The sequence below is a fragment of the Megascapheus bottae genome, chromosome 25 (assembly GCF_031878675.1).
Source record: "Megascapheus bottae isolate mThoBot1 chromosome 25, mThoBot2.hap1, whole genome shotgun sequence".
In the NCBI taxonomy this organism is placed as follows: domain Eukaryota; kingdom Metazoa; phylum Chordata; class Mammalia; order Rodentia; family Geomyidae; genus Megascapheus; species Megascapheus bottae.
In genome coordinates, this window is record NC_143533.1 from 10,970,476 (window position 1) to 10,983,087 (window position 12,612).

The 12,612-nt window shown below is 50.3% G+C and overlaps 1 long non-coding RNA gene across 4 annotated transcripts; it reads left to right on the forward strand.

The window, feature by feature from the left end:
* LOC150046387 (uncharacterized) lies at nt 1-12,097 on the forward strand. 4 transcript variants are annotated; one of them, XR_016539671.1, is made up of 5 exons: nt 1-490; nt 1,551-1,676; nt 3,996-6,785; nt 8,250-8,754; nt 11,759-12,097. It is a non-coding gene; the product is annotated as an uncharacterized LOC150046387 (long non-coding RNA). The 4 variants fall into 4 exon arrangements; XR_016539669.1 differs by lacking the exon at nt 11,759-12,097 and adding an exon at nt 9,061-10,221; XR_016539670.1 differs by lacking the exon at nt 11,759-12,097 and adding an exon at nt 9,398-10,221.
* The last annotated feature ends 515 nt before the right edge of the window (nt 12,098-12,612 follow it).

A 12,612-nucleotide genomic window follows, 5' to 3' on the forward strand; every position in this document is an offset into this window, starting at 1 on the left:
TCCAGAGCTCACCTAAGCACCTCTTTCTGGGGCAGCACCTCCAGCAAGGGCAGAGGACTACTCATGGCAACTACTCTCCATTGGAGTGCGTGAAATTGCCTTGAAATGATTATATACAATCTGGGGAACTCCTAGAAACTATGAGTTAAAGGGGTGACCCCCCAGTTTTGCCCTCTGCTGAGACCCAAGGTCTGAACTGGACCTGGCACACAGACCCTCCTGGGGCAGCTAAAAGTAGCAGTGGCCAGCAAGCCTGGAGGCAGATATGGTACAGCTGAGAGCACATCCCTGAAGCTTCTCGGAGAGACTGTGCAAGCCAGATGCGGAGCGCCTAGGCAGCAGTTAAGAGTGTGGGGGATATTTCTTGAAGAAGCTGTGTAGCAGCAGTCTGGACCTCCTGGATGGAGCCAGCAGGGCCACCACAGGATGAGGACAGCCAGAGCTGAGTGCTACACATCCCCACAGTCACTGGAATGAACAATGCCTCAAGGTACTCCTTGTTGTCTGTGTGAGAAAGACTGAGCTTGAGATGGCAGACTGCAGTCGGCAAGTGCAGGGGGACCCCTGCCCTGCTCAAAGAATGCAAATGTCCCTCTTGCAGCAGCCTTCACCAAGAAAAGCACTGAGAAGGCTAGGATCCAAAGGATGAGACTTCCCTTCTTAAGTAGCTCCTTGGGGCCTAGTAGTAGAGTGCTTGCCTACCATGCATGAAACCTTAAGTGGTGCTGTGGCTCAAATAGCCTTGAGAAAGCCCAAGGACAGTGTCCAGGCCCTGAGTTCAAGCCCCAGGACTGGCCAAAAAAAAGCTGCTTTTGACTAAGTGCAGGCTTAAGGCAGGAGTGAGAAAGGCATTTAGGGGAAATGAGGTTTGAGAAGAGATCATTATCCAAAAAGTAATGGTCTTTTGTTTCCACTGCTATTTTGTGAGACCCCTCAGGCACAAAGCCACCTTCACTGGGAAAATGGAAGCCCTGGACCACCACTGCTTTCTCACAGCATAACTATCACCCTCCAAAGACCTTACCATGCTGCAGCCACTAATGTGCAATCTCCAACATGGAAGTGGACACACAGTTAGCAGAGGATGGATAGGAAGAGGAGGGGAATCCAGAGACAGAAGAAGGGACATAGGGAGGTGGAAAAAGTTTCTGATGGGTGGAATGTCTTTGGAGAACTGTCCCAGTGCAGGATGACTCTAGTCAAAACTATCCTGTATACTTACTTCAGCACCACTAAGAAAGTATTTCCATTGTCTCCTTGTGTTTGGGCAGTGACTGACAGTCCCTGGGGCTGCAGGGCTATGAGGCTGAGAGTCTGGGACCCTACTGAGGTGGACTCCATCTCAGCAGGAGGGAACCAGGCACAAACCCACACAGGACTGTGTGCCAGGCATGCCTGCATCAGAGATCTCCTCCCTGCCTAGCAGGTAGGGGTGCCATCAGCTCCAGACTCTGCACATGGGATTCCAGGCAGGGGGCATTTAGCACTCTAGATTTCTAGCACCTCAGTGCCTCTAAGAGTGTGTTTCCTTTGTCTTTTTGCTTTGGCAGTGACTGAAAGGTCCTGAGGCTGCAGGGGTTTGAGGCCAAATGTTGGGGATCACCTTGAGGTGGACTGTACCCCAGCAGCACAGAGCCAGTCATGCCTGCACCACAGGTCTCCTCCCTGCTCATCAGGTGGGTGTGCCATCAGCTCCAGACTCTGCACATGGGGGCCTCTAGCACCCTGTTGACCTCCCCAGTCATCCTGGGCAGAACTGAAGGAGAGGACGAAACACATGTTTCCTTGGACACACCCTTCTGATCTCATCCTCCTGTCCTCCATGTTTGGAGAAGTATACACGGTCCCCCTCTTGATGTGGGGCGTAGATGCACTCACCTTACTCTCCAGTGGCGATAAGGGCCAGTCAGACGCCCACTTTTCCTAAACCAGATCAACCATGTCCAGGATTCAGCTCTAATCAGCCTAGTGAGGACTCTTCCTCCAAGAGAGCCCAGTGAAGAGGTTTGGATGGGGCTGGGGGGATGGCTGAGCATGGTGCTGGATAGGACTGGAAAATGTCAGCCAGACAATGTCCCCAGGAGAGCCCTGTCTCCCTTCTTCTCCCCTCCCCCACCACTACACAGCTGATTTCCCTCTCCTTCCCTAATAAGATAGAGAAATAGCTTCCTTACCCACTACTGGGTTACAGAGGTTACTTTGACCTCCAACTGGCCATGGCATCTCACAGTGATTCAGGATCAGCCTCTTAAGCTTGTGATTACATGATTTTGAACTCAGAGCCTTGTGGTTGCTAAGCAGGCATTGAACCATGAGATCTATGTCTCTAGCCCTTGTGTCCTCCAAGTTGAGGGTTACTCCTTCAACTGAGTCTTGAGGACTTGTGGCCTTAAGCTAGGTCTTTTGACCTAACTCTAGGTGCTCAGAATTACTATAGGGTCTCTTTGTTTCTTCTTTCTTTTTGAAGACTTCTGAGGTTTGAACCCAGCATTACACAGATGTGTCCCTTTTGGTTTTGGAGTGAGGGTTGTGGACAGAGGGAAGCTGCCTTTGCTTCTGGGTGTCATAACCCACAGCCACCATCCCCATGGCTTGTGGCTACTTGAATGAGCCTTGTGCCATTCTCTCCATTGATGCTGTACTTTCTGGCATTGCCAACCTTGAGATGCTCAGGAAGGGTCCCCTGCCTCTGATGTGGCTACATGTGGACACCATGTGAAGCATCTGCAGCTCAGGTGGGTAGTCTGAAAGCTCAGCTACAGGCAGGCTCCATGATCTACTGAGGTCATTATTGTGCTGACTCCTGTTTGGAGTTTTCTCCAGCTTTCCTCCCCTCCCTTCCCTTCCTTTCAAGCTACCTGAGTATGCAGTGAATTTACACCATCTCAACTAAGTTAATGTTTGTCTCCAGCTGTGGCAAGCTCCAGGCAGAGCTCACCTGAATACCCTTTCCTGGGGCAGCAGCTGCAGTATGGGCAGAGGAATAACCAAGGCAACTAGTATCCATTGGAGTGCATGAAATTGCCTTGCAATGTGTACATAGGTTCTGGAGAACTCCCAGAGACTCTGAGTTAAAGGGCCAAACACAGGAGTTCATGAACCCCCAGTTCAGCCCTCAGCTGGGTTTAAACTGGACCTGGGAACACAGGCTCTCCTGGGGCAGCTACAAAGTAGCAGTGGCCAGGAACCCTGGAGGCAGCTAGGACCATTTCCCTAGGAGCATCTCAGAGAGGCTGTGCAAGCCAGAGGCAGAGCACCTGATCAGCAACTGGAGTGTGTGGGACATTTCCTGAGGAAGCCACGTAGCAGCAGTCTGGACCTCCTAGATGGAGCCAGCGGGGCCACCACAAGACCAGGACAGTCAGCACTGGTGCTGTGCATGCCCACATTCACTGGAATGGACAGGACAATGCCTCATGGTACTCCTGTTGTCTGGGTGACAGCAGCCTGCAGTCAGCAAGTGCAGGACCCCTTCCCCTGTTTGAGGATTGAAAATGTCCTTCAGCATGCTGTCATGCCTGCTGCAGTTTTCCACCAAAAAAGGTGTGGGGGCTGAGAAGCTTGGGGCCCACAGAATGTGGGGTAGGCAGGAGTGGGGAAGGCATTTAGGAAGACTGAGGAGTGTGAACAGACTATTAACCAGAAAATAATTTCGTTTCCACTGCTTCTTTGTGGGACTCCTCAGGCCCAAAGCCACCCTCATTGGTAAAGGGCCACAAAATAGCTATCAAGATGTGGCCACTAATGTGTAATCTCACATTACATTAATGTGTAATGTGGAAGTAGCAGTAGACAGAGTGAGAGTTAGCAGAGGCTGGAGGATGGATAGGAAATAGGACTGGAGACAGAAGACTGGAGATAAAAAGGTTGGAACAGAGTTTCAGACTGCTGGAGTCTGCTTGGAGAACTTATGCAGGAAGACCATACTAAGAACTGTGGATTGGATTTATCTCAGTGACACTAAGGGAGTATTCCTCCATCTCCTTGTGCTTCAGCAGTGACTGAGGCCGAGAGTCTGAGATCTGCCTGAAGTGGACTGCATCCCAGAAGGAGTGAGCCAGGCATGAACCACACAGGATTGTGCACCAGGCATGCCTGCACCACAGACCTCCTCTCTGCTCAGCAGGTAGGTATGCACTCTGCTCCAGACTCTACTCCTGGGATTCCAGGCAGCAGGCATCTACCACCCTCTTGACTTCCCCAGTCATCCTGGGCAGAGCTGATTTGACAAGGCACTCAACCTGAGAGAAAGGTCCAAGCATGCCATTCGTGGGAAACTTCCCTTCTGACCTCCCATTTGTCCTTTCCTCCACGTTTGTGAGCAGGAGATATGCTCTACCTCTTCATGTGAGAACACATGCATTTGCCTTTCTGTCCACTGGAGATGAGGGCCATTTAGACGAGCTTACTTTTCTTAAGCAACATTAGCAAGGTAAAGTGTTCAACCTTAAATCAGCCCAGCGAGGCCTCTTCCAGTCCACCTTGTTTTCCTTGCAGACTCCTCCAAGAAAGCCAGGTGGAGTGGTGTGGACAAGTGATTCCCAGGCATAATGCTGGGCTGGGCTGGGAAAGCTCAGCTGGGCAGTGTCCCCAGAAGAGCCCTGTCACCCTTCCCCTCCCTTGCTGCCACAACTGCTTTCTCTCTCCCTTACCACTGGCTGCCAGAGGCCATGTTGAGTACCAGCAGCCACAAATGCTTAAGTTGCCTTTTTATTAAAGGGTTTGGAACTCAGTGACTCATGATTACTTGGCCAGAGTTCTACCACTATGTCCATGTCTCTGGGTCCTCATGTTAGCAAAGACAGGAACCCAACAAACTGGTAGTTGGTACTTTTAACTGAGGACAGTCTTGGCACCTGTGGCCTTAATCTGGGTTCTCTGACCTAACCTAATGTTCATCATCACAATGAGGTGTTATTCTTTCCTTTCTGAAAATCCTAGAGTTTGAACCCAGGGCATCCACCTGCTAGGCAGATGATCTACTATTTGACCCATAACCTGTATCTCTCTTGGATTGGAATTGAAGAGGCTGCACAGGAGAGCCAGGGAGCTGGCTTGGTACAGAAGAACTTGTCTCCATTGCCAGCTGGGCTTCATACTTCACAGCTGCTTTCCACCAAGGTAACAGAGCATCTAGGCACTTGAATGAGCCTTATGCTATTCTCTGCATTGGAGCTGTTACCAGCATGGGCAGCCTTGAAGACACTCAGGGAAGTGTCCTCTATCTAGCCTCTGGTGTGGCTCACATGTGGGCTCTGTGTGAAGCATTTCAGGTGGGCAGGAGCGTGGTTGAATGCTCAGATATAGACAGGGCTCCATGATCTGCTGATGTGATCACCGTTCTGACTCCTGTCTGGAGTTTCCTTCAGATTTCCTCCCTTCACCTCCTTCCCTTCCATCTGCCTGAGCATGCAGTGAATTCCCACCATCTCTCAGTTAATGTTTATCTTCTCCAGCTGCAGCAAGCTCCAGGAAAACTCCAGAGCTCACCTGAGCACCCCTTCCTGGGGCAGCAGCTGCAGAGGACTAGCCAAGACAACTACTGTCCATTGAAGTACATGAAATTGCCTTGCAATGTTTCCAGTGTTTCTGGGGTAGAGCCCCAGAGACTGTGAGTAAAAGGAAGTTAATGAATCCTTAGTTCACCCCCCCCCCCGGTAGGACCTGAACTGGTCCTGGGACACAGACCCTCCTGGGGCAGCTACAAGTAGCAGTGGCCAGGACAGCTGCAGGCAGATGCAGCATCTCAAGAGAGGCTGTGGAAGCCAGAGGCCGAGCACCTGGGCAGCAGCTAGGGTGTGGGGACAGCAAGAGGTGCAGGCTCCACCTCTACATGGAGTTAGCAGGGCCACCATAGGACAAGGACAAGCCAATGCTTGGTGCTGCATGTCCCCACACCCAGGAATGGACAGGACAATGACTCCTTGCTGTCATGGTGAGCTGGGATGGCAGCCTGCAGCCAGCAAGTTCAGGAGGACCCCTGCCCTGCTTGCAGCCTTCAGCAGAAAAGGGGCTGAGAAGGTTTGGATCCAAAGGATGACACTTCTTTCAAAAGTCGCTCCGTCTGACTAAGAGCAGGCTGAAGGCAGAGTGGGGAAGACATTTAGGGGTACTGAGGAGGAAGAAGAGATCCTTAACCAGAAAGTAATAGTCTTCTGTTTCTACTCTGCTATTTTGTGGGACCCCCCTCAAGCACAAAGCCACCCTCACTGGGAAAAGGGAGGCCCTGGACCACCATGCTTTCTCACAACATAACTATCACCCTCCAAAGACCTTACCATGCTGCAGCCTCTAATGTGCAATCTCCAACATGGAAGTGGACACAGAGTTAGCAGAGGATGGATAGGAAGAGGGGGGAAATCAAGAGACAGAAGAAGGGACATGGGGAGATACAATCTGCACTGTGAACGTAGGAGTGGACAGAGTCAGAGTTAGGAGAAGATGGAGGACAGATAGGAAGAGGAGGAGAACTAGAGACAGAGGAAGGGGGATGAGGAGGTGGGAACTGTTTCCGACAGGTGGAAGCTGCTTGGAGAACTTTCACACTATAGGACAACCACAGTTAAAACTGTCCTGCGTATTTGCCTCAGCATCACTAAAGTTGTTTCCCTTGTCTCCTTGTGCTTCAGAAGTGACTACGAGGCCCTGGGGCTGCAGGGCTCTGAGACGGAGTTGTGGGATCTGTCTGAGTTGGACTGCACCCCAGCGGTAGGGAGCCAGGCATGAATCACACAGGACTGTGTGCCAGGCATGCCAGCACCAGAGGTCTCCTCACTGCTCAGCAGGTAAGGGTGCCATGTGCTCCAGACCCTGCACACTGGGTTCCAGGCAGAGGTCATTCTGGGCAGAGCTGAGGTGACAAGGGGCTCTGCTCATCTGATGGACAGATCCAAGTATGTATTTCCTGGGATACTTCTTCCTTACATGTTGGTGTGGGACTCGCCTGCACTTGCCTTTCTGTCCCTTGGAGATGAGTGAGGATCAGACCGACTAGCCCTCTTTTTTTTCCTAAGTCAAGTCAGGCAGATCAATTGTTCAAACCTAATCAACCCGGCGAGGCCTCTTCCAGACCACCTCATTTTCTTTGCTGACTTCTCCAAGACAGCCAGGTGGAGAGGTGGGTGGAGGGGAGCCCTGGGCATCATGCTGGGTAGGGCTGGGAAAACTCAGCTGGGCAATGTTCCCAGGAGAGTCCTGAGTCCCTTCCCCCCCTGCTACCACAATTGTTTTTTCTCTCCCTTTCTAATGAGGCTGAGGAGCAGCTCTACTACCATCGCCTGCTAGAGTCCGTGTACAGTCCCAGTCCGTTTATTTCAGGGTTTTGAACTCTGACCTTGTGGTGCTAGTCAGGTGATCTACCACCAGATCGTCGTCGTCTCTGTCGCCTCATGTTGGAAGATAAAGACATGAGCCAACAAACCCTGGTACCTGTGTTGAACTGAGGACTGTCTTGGGCACCTGTGGCATTAATGTTTGTTCCTTTGACTTTATCCAGGTGCTTAGCATCACAATGGGGGTTGGAATCATTTTCTTCTTTTCTAAAAGTCCTAGAGTTTGAATCCAGGTCTCCCATCTGCTAGGCAGGTACTCTACTACTTGAACCACAACCCACATGTCCTTTGGTTTGGGAGTGAGGAGGCTAGATAGGAGGGCAGGGAGCTGGGCCCTGTGCAGAGGAGCTTTCTGCCTTTGCAGCTGGTTGTCACACCTCATAGCTGCCTTCCCTATGGGAACAGGTCATCTCAGCACTTCAGTGAGCCTCATGGCATTCTTTGTATCAGCACTGTCACAGGCATTACTGGCCTTAAGAAGCTCAGGAAATGGGGGGAAACAAGATGATTGGAAGGGGGTGGGAGAGGGAAATGGGGATAAAAACATGAGAAGGGGTGTCAATGTGTGAGAAGTAATGCACCTACTACCTGACAAATGCAACTGTAATCCCTGTATACATTATACTGACAATTACAAAAATTTAAAGATAAAAAAACAGAAGCTCATGAAAGGGTCCCCTAGCCTCTGATGTGGCTCTTATGTGGCCTCTGTGTGAAGCACCTGCAGCTCAGGTGAGCAGGAGTATGCTTGGATGCTTAGATCCAGGCAGGGCTCCATGATCTGCTGAGGTGATCGCTGTGCTGACTCGTGTCTGGAGTTTCCTCCAGCTTGCCTCCCCTCCCTTCTTTCCCCTCCAGCTACCAGAACATGCAATTAATTTCCCCCATCTCACCACAGTTAATGTTTATCTTCTCCAGCTGCAGCAAGCTCCAGGACAACTCCAGAGCTCATCTGAGCCACCCCTTCCTGGGGCAGCAGCTGCAGCATTGGCAGAGGAATACTCAAGCAACTACTGTCCACTGGAGTGCATGAAATTGCCTTGCAATGTGTACATAGGTTCTAGAGAACTCCCAGAGACTATGAGTGAAAGGGGCAACCCCCAGTTCAGCCCTCAGCTAACTCAGGGTCTGAACTGGACCTGGGACACAGACCCTTCTGCTACAAGTAGCAGTGGCCAGGAAGCCTGGAGGCAGATGTGGTATAGCTGGGAGCATGTTCCTTGGAGCACCTTGGGGAGACTGTGCAAGCCAGAAGCAGAGTGCCTGGGCAGCAGCTAGAGCATGGGTGCATTTCCGAGGAAGCCATGTAGGAGCAGGCTGGTTCTCCTAGGTGGAGCCAACGGGGTCACCACAGGACAAGTACAGCCAGAGCTGGTGCTGCGTATCCCCACACTCACTGGAATGGACAAGACACTGCTTCCAGGTATGCCCTGTTGTCTGGGTGAGAAAGACTGAACTGGGATGGTAGCCTGCAGTCAGCAAGTGCAGGCAGGACCCCGGCCCTGCTTGAGGAATCCAAATGTCCCTCAGCATGAAGTGCGCCATGCCTGCAGCAGCCTTCACCAAAAAAGGCTGACATTGCTTGGGAGACTTCTTTAAAAGTAGCTCCTTTTGCCTAAGTGCACGCTTAAGGCAGGAGTGGGGAAGGCATTTAGGGGAACTGAGGGGTAGGAAGAGAGCATTAACTAGAATAGTCTTGTTTCCATTGCTGCTTTGTGGTTCTCTTCAGGCACAAAAGCCATCCTCACTGGAAAAAAGAGGCCCACCACTGCTTTCTCACAACATAACTATAACCCTCCAAAGAGCAGCCATGATGCCATCACTACTGTGCAATCTCCAGTGTGGAAGTAGGAGTGGACAGAGTGTGAGTTAGCAGAGGATGGAGGATGGATAGGAAGAAGAGGAGTAGCTATAAGAGGAGGAGGATAGGGAGGTGGGAAGAGTTTCTGAGAGTTGGAGTCTGCTTGAAGAACTTTCCCAGTGCAGCACAACCACAGTAAAGACTGTCCTGTATATTGATCTTACCATCACCAAGTGAACATTTCCCTTTTCTCCTTGTGCTTCAGCAGTGACTGAGAGTCCCTGGGGCTACGGGGCTCGAGGCCCAGTGCCTTACCTGCATTGAACCTCTACCCCCTCAGAATCTAGCCAGGCATGAACCGCACAGGACTATGTGCCACACAAGCCTGCACCAGAGATCTCCTCCCTGCTCAGCAGGTGGGTGTGTAATCGGCTCCAGGCTCTGCACATGGGTTTAGAGGCAGCGGGGCATCTAGCAACCTGCTAACCAACCCAATCATTCTGGGTAGAGCTGAGGTAAACACAGAGATCCCTGTTTGCTGCACATCACAAGGACTCTGCCCACCTTGGAGGAAACATGGAAGCATGTGTTTCCTGAGACACTACCTCTGGATATCTCATCTGTTCTTCTCTCCATGTTTGTGAAGAGGGGGGGGGCACTCTCCTTCTCTTAGCGTGGGACACGCATGCAGTTTCCTTTCTGTCCCATGGAGATGAGGACCAGTCAGCCTAGCCCACATTTCTTAAGCCACATCAAGTTCAACCCTAGTCAGCCCAGGGAGGCTTCTCCAGGCCACCTCCACTTTTCCTTCCAGACTTTTCCAAGACAGCCCAGTGGAGAGGTGTGGGTAGGGGAGCCCTGAGCAAAATGCTGGGCAGGGCTGAGAAAGCTCAGCTGGCCAGTGACCCCAGGGGCATCCTGTCTCCCTTCTCCACCCCTGCTCCATCAACTGCTGTCTCTCTCCCTTTCTAATGAGGCAGAGGAGCAGCAGCTCCATTACCATTGGCTAACAGAGGCCTTGGATACCCCAACAGCCTCAGCACCTCAGGGTTGTTGAGGTACATAAGTTGGCTCTTCTAACTTTTTCGTTACAGGGTTTTGAACTCAGAGCCTTTTATTTGCTAACAGGTAGGGGTTCTACTATTCTGTCTATGCTTTTAGCCCTTCATGTTGGTAGAGAAATAATCCACCGATTGGTAGCTGGTACTAGAATTGAGGACAGTCTTGGGAACTTGGGCCTTAACCTGGATCCTTTGCCCTCACTGCAGCTGCTCAGCTTCACAATGGGTGCATCCTTTCCTTCTCTAAGAGTCCTGGAGGTCATACCCAGAGCTCTCACCTGCGAGGCAGGTGCTCTATTACTTAAGCCACAAGCACATCTCTTTTGTCGTGGAAGTGAGGCGACTGGAAAGGAGGGCCGGGAGCTGGGCCCTGTGCAGAAGAACTTGCCCTCCACTGACAGCTGGGTGTCAGACCTTATAGCTCCCTTTCACTAACGTAACAGGACATGTGGGCACTTCATTGAGCCTTGTGCTATTCTCTGCATTAGCGTTGTCACTTCAAGGCATTGCCAGCCTCCAGACACTAAGGAAGGGATTCTCTGGCCTCTGATGTGGCTCTCACATGTGAGCTCTGTGTGAAACACTCACAACTCAGGTGGGCACGAGTGTATGCATGCTCAGATAAAGGCAGGGCTCCATGATCTGCTAAGATGATCATTATTCTGACTCCTGTCTGGAGTTTCCTCCAGCTTTCCTCCCCTCTCCTTCATTTCCAACTACCTGAGCATGCAATTAATTCCCCCATCTCAACTAAGTTAATGTCTGTCTCCTCTAGCTGCAGCAAGCTCCAGGAAAACTCCAGAGCTCACCTAGGCACCCCTTCCTGGGGCAGAGGCTGCAGCATGGGCAGATGACTAACCAAGGCAACTGCTCTCCATGGAATTGCCTTGCAATACATTGTACATAATGTAGGGAAGACCTTGAGTTATTTCATAAGGGGGCTAGACGCTGGAAGTTACTAAAACCCTAGTTCAGCCCTCTGCTGGAACCCAGAGTCTGAAAGGGTCGGACACAGACCCTCCTGGGGCACCTACAAGTAGCAGTGGCCAGAAAGTCTGTGGTACAGCTAGGAGCATGTCCCTAGAGCATCTCAGAGAGGCTGTGCAAGCCAGAGGCAGAGTGCCTGGGCAGCAGCTAGTATGGGGACCGTTTCCTGAGGAAGCCATGTAACAGCAGGCTGGACCTCCTTGGATTGAGCCAGTAGGGCCATCACAGGACAAGTACAGCCAGAGCAGGGTGCTGCACGTCCTTACCCCCACTGTACTGGGCAGGACAGGGCCTCAAGTTCATTGGAATGAAGAGTGTGCTAAGATGCCACCTGCAACTGACAAGTGCAGTAACACCCCAGGTTGGCTTGAGGATTTCCTTAAAGTATGGAAAGTCTCCACATGGAAGGGGCTCCATGCCAGCTGCAGGCTTTGCCAAAAATTGCTGACAATATCAGGACTGTCAAGAGAAGAGTTGCTTTCATGCAGCAGGTTAAGGTAGGAGTGAGGAAGACATTTAAGGGGACATATGTGTAAAGAAGAAAAGGGTTATCTTCTGGCTCTCCTCCAACCTTGCAGGACTCAAGGACAAGGAATTGGAACTACTGTATATCAAGCTGTGAGACTGAGTCAAGAACAGCCTAGAGAACCAAAGGTAGGGATGTCAGGAAACCCTAGGCTGATGAAATGAAGAGTTTCAAGATAGCTCATCCATGAGTCATGACAGTTGTAAGCACTGAAACTCACTTTGTGAACCAGTTTACTCTCTAATCTTTTACCTATGTCATTTTCCTATAGGATAAATACTAAGAGTATGTAATTGTAACTTTTGTTTAAATAAACTTACGTGTGAGAATTCTTTTGTTTTGTATCCTTGATAGCATGTGGGGGATACTCCTGCTGAAATACACCCTTAAGTGAATACTTCAAAAAATACCGATACTTTAGAGAAAATATTTTCAATTAATATCTTTTATTGGAAACAAGATGCTCATCTTGTGAGATTGTTGTTAATGTATTATGTTGCTTCTCTTCTCTTTTTTGCCCTTATGGTTAATCTGATGTTACTGTATCTGACTTTGTGACCTGGTATATTTGGTATATTGTATATATATTTGTTTATTTGAAATAGGGAAGGGGGAAAACAAAATGATTGAGAGGGGTGGGGCAAGGGAAATGGGGACAAAAACATGAGAAAGGGGTATCAATGTGTGAAGTAGTAATGCACCTACTATGTGACAAATGTGACTATAACCCCTCGATACATTATCTCGACAATAAAAAGATCTTTTATTGGAATAACAAAATTTAAATAGCAAATATTTTCATCCATATTTTAAAGTCACCAAGATTCTATTTTTTTTTTTGCCATTTCTGGGGCTTGAAGTCAGGGCCTTGGGCTTTCTCAAGTCTAGAGCTCTACCTCTTGAACC